Consider the following 4,432-nt stretch of genomic DNA (forward strand, 5'->3'; position numbering starts at 1 on the left):
ATAAAGTCCAACTTCTCAAATTGTTTGCTCAGCATACAGATTGAATAAGTATGGTGGAAGGATACAACCTTGATGCATCTTTCCTAATTTTAAACCATTCAGTATTCCCTTGTTCTATTTGAATGACCACCTTTTAGTATATGCACAGGTTCTGCATAAGCACAATTAAATTTTCTGGAATTCTCATTTTTCACAATGTTATCCATAGTGTGTTATAATCCACACAGTTGAATGCCTTGCATTGTCAATAAAGCACAAATAAACATCTTTCTGGTACCCTCTGCTTTCAACCAAGATCCATCTGATGTCAGCAATAATATCCCTCATTCCATGTTGTCTTCTGAACTGACTTGAATTTCTGGCAGCTCCTGTTGATGTGCTTCTGCAACCATTTTTGAATTATCTTCAGCAATATTTTACATTCTTGTAGTAGTAATGACATTGCTTGAAAATTTCCACATTCTGTTGCATAACCTTTCTTTGGAATAGACACAAACATGGGTCTCTTTCAGTTGAATGGTGAGGTAGCTGTCTTCCAAATTTCTTGGTATATATGAGTGAGCATCTCCAGTACTGCAACAATTTTTTGAAACATTTCAACTGGTATTCTGTCAAACCCTGCAGTCTAGTTTTTCACCAGCGCCTTCAGTGCAGGTTGGACTTCTTCCTTCAGTGTCATCCGTTCTTCATCATATACTACCCCTTGGACAAGGATTCTGTGTATTCCTTTCATCTTCTTTTAATGCTTCCTTGATCTTCTTGTAGAACAATTCTTGGCACAAGGTAAACACTCAACAAATACTTGTTTAATGAATAGATTAAAGGAATCCTCTGAAACAGAAAGTTGAGAGAGTTCCAAAAGCCAAGGAAAAGATTAATTTAGGAGACATGATCAATAATATCAAGTACCAAAACATTAAATATGACAAAGACTAAAGCGTTGCCACTGAATATGAACATTACAAGATGCTCAATTATCTCAACAAAAGCAATTTTGATAGAGAGAGATGAGTGTGGAAGCCTAACATCAGCAAGTTGTAATGTGAATGGAATAGATAAAGTGAGGACAGATTTAAGCTTTGATGTAAATGGATGAAGAAAGCTAGGAAAAATTAACAAAAGGTACCCATGGGTCAAGGAAGGATTTTTTATTTTACTGTTTACTTTGAGATGGAATTGATTTTAGCTTGTCATCTCTTAGGAGAAAAGAGTCAGTAGAGGGAAAAAGTACCTAGGAACGAAACAGTGCCATCAAGTCACTTTCAATTTGTGGCAACCTCATTTTTGTCAGAGGAGAGCTATACTCTAAAGGGTTTTCAATGGCTGATTTTTCAGAAGTTAATCAACAGGACTGTCTTCCCAGGTGTCTCTCAAACCTCCAATATTTTGGTTAGCAGCTGATGTAATAACTGCTTGCATCATCCAAGGACTCCCAAATATATTGTTGCTGTTAAGTGCTGTAGAGTCAGTTCTGACTCACAGCGACCCTGTATAGGGTTTCCAAGAAGTGGCTGGTGTGCTTGAACTGCCGACCTTGCAGTTCAAACCTACTTTACAGTCCAATACATTAACCCACAGTGCCACACCAGGGCTCCTTGATGAGAGAAGATTGTATAACATAGACTGAGGTAGAAATGAGAAATAAAGGTAATTTAGAACAATGAGAGAAAAGAATATGTGTTAACAGTAAGGGCTCAAATAGGATAAAGACCATCTTAGCATTGTAGCCCCAATCTTTTGTAGTATACAGAAAAAGGAATATGGTGGCCAGGTCAATTCAGGTTTGAGGGTGTTTAGGGTCATTTGCATCCCTGGTTCTTTGCCAGAGACAAGCCCCCTCCTCACCATTACACAGTTATCATATAAAACATCCCAAGGAGAACATGATTGTTTGAACACAGTCATTTTCTACTTAAGTGAAATCAAATAGATGGATCTTGCTGTCATCCTTTCTAGTCCCCAGAACCTCTGAAAAACACTGAGCATGCTGTCAGTACTAGGCGTGAAGGCTGCTCAAAAGGAACTAAGCATACACTCCCAAAGAAGAGTGTGCTACACTTATGAGCACAGAAAAGGCATATTTGGGAAATGTTCTATGGTATAAAGAGAATGCTGGTCATGCCTTTCAGTGCCTCCTGGGGGTTGAAGAAGCAAGCATGTTTTAATGTGTTTTAGGAAATACTGAGAAGGTGTTGGGATTTTGTATCTTGTAAAAACAGGCATCAGAGAGTATAATGGGAAGGGTGCTGAGGAAAGTTTGCAGTGAGAAGTTGAGCTATGAAGAGATGCTCAGAGGATGACCAGTGAAGATGACAGAGGGCCTGGTATCTGAAGCTTTGCTGAGGTTGGCAGGAGTATAGGTAGGTCATGGGCTGGACAGAATGGGCTGGATGGAATGCTGGCCTAGAAGCCTTCACTAGGGCACAGGCTGAGCTCCTTCCTGGGTGGAGTAATTGCTAAACTAGTCTGACTCCTGCACAGCAGTACACAGGCTGGGAAAATTGTACCCCTTCTAAGTGTCCACTTCCATGTCACGGAGGTTGGAGTTGGGTTTCAGAGTGGAAAGCAGGTTTAAAGACCTTCACTTCTTACTGAAATAGGAATATCCTTCAAGGCCTGGAGTAAGCCAGCTAAATTAATTTTGTTTTACTTATGACTGTCAAAAAGGAGCTCTGGTAGTGCAAATGATTAAGGGCTCAGATGCAAATCAAAAGGACAAAGACCTGGAGTTGTGCGTCCACAAAGATTACTGCCAAGAAAACCCTACGGGGCAGTTCCATTCTACCACACGTTGTTAAGTGTCATCAAGTCGGTTCCAACTCATAGCAACCCTGTATATGGTTTTCAAGGAGTGGCAGGTGACTTTGAATCCACCGCCATCCTTGCAGTTCAAACCAACTTCGTGGTCCAGTGTTTATCCTACAGCACCACACCAGGACTCTGCCACATAATCCAACCACCATAAATTGAAAGTGACTGGATGGCATCTGACAACACCAACTACTGAAAAGCAGCACATTTTGGTTGATTTGTGTGAAAGAATATACTGCTGACGTCCATTCCTGTGAGAGAGGAAGGAGAAGAGTGGTTACAGCTTCCCAGACATTGGGAGCTAACTCTCTCTACTTCCTCTTTGAACTTTCCTTCCTTTTCCTTTTAATTTAATATTGCCTTCAAATTCTGGTGGCTCATGGATGAATGTTTAGCTATTGATTTTGATCAATCAAAGGTTGGCAATTTAACCTTCCCCCCACAATGGCTCTGTAGAGAAAAGACTTGACTATGAGCTTCTCTTCAGATTATAGCCCAGAAAACCCTATGGAGCAGTTCCACTCTCTAACATAGGGTCCCTACAAGTCAAAAATTGACTCAACAGCCCCCAAACAACCACAGAAATACTGTCCTTGGTGAGGCATTGTTAGGATCAGCATTTAACATTTAGACAACAAATTGAGTTGAAAGAAAAAGAGCTATTAGGTGTAATGAGGGAGAAATGGCTGCAGGAAGCATTCCAATACTGGAGATGGAGCACACAGATGACAAGAACATAGAAAGATGAGGCAGATGGACATAGCACAGACGGTACAGAACTGCTCAGTGTCCAGCAGAGTGTTAATGGAAACTGGTTAAAAGCCAAGGTCTTAACCCAGTTTGAAGGATGAAGATCATAACTTGAGAAGCAAGGAGGAAAGCATTCTCTAACAAGCTAGGATTAAAAGACAGGAAGGAAAAGTTATAGAAAGCCTTCTTCCAGAGAAAGGTAACTGCATGTCTAGTTGTCCAGCTGATCCCTAATCTTCCCCAAACAGGAGGACCTGAGCAAGCGCACATATCAGCCTATCCCAGGTACCCCTCTTGCTCAGAACTAGACCTCTCTCTTCTCCTTGCCCCATTGCTTCCAAAGGTCAAAGATACCAGAGTCTCCAAGAATCTTCCTACCTCTGAAAGAGTCCAGGCAAAAAGGCCACAAAATGGGCCAATGTTTAGTTCAGGAGACAAAGGCCCTTTGATAGGAACCTGGCTTGGCAGACTTCCTCTTTACAAATAAGTTTAGATTCTATTCAGGGAATGCAGGAGCAGGAAGCAGTGGTTAGTGTCCTTTCAGGGACATGTAGTTGTAGAAAGGTTAGACTTTGGCCTGGCTCTCTAGCTTCTGTGAATCCCTTCTGATAAGGCCCTCTTCACAACCAGGAGCTTTGTACTGGTCTCATGATCAGGCGTGAGAATAATGACTTGCTTTGGCACTGTGGGTCCCAAAGCAAGGCTGCCTGGCTCAAGGCCTTTCCCCAGGTTGAGGTCCCAGAGCAGGACCCAGTTCTAGAGGCCCAGTTCCCTCTGTGTGTGAATTGCCATTCCTAGGTGACTCAGTTATTTAAGCAAATTCCTTTTCCAAGACAGAAGGTAGAAGAGAAAACGAAACATATTTTTGCAG

Source organism: Chrysochloris asiatica, unplaced genomic scaffold, assembly GCF_000296735.1.
Source record: "Chrysochloris asiatica unplaced genomic scaffold, ChrAsi1.0 scaffold00009, whole genome shotgun sequence".
NCBI lineage: Eukaryota > Metazoa > Chordata > Mammalia > Afrosoricida > Chrysochloridae > Chrysochloris > Chrysochloris asiatica.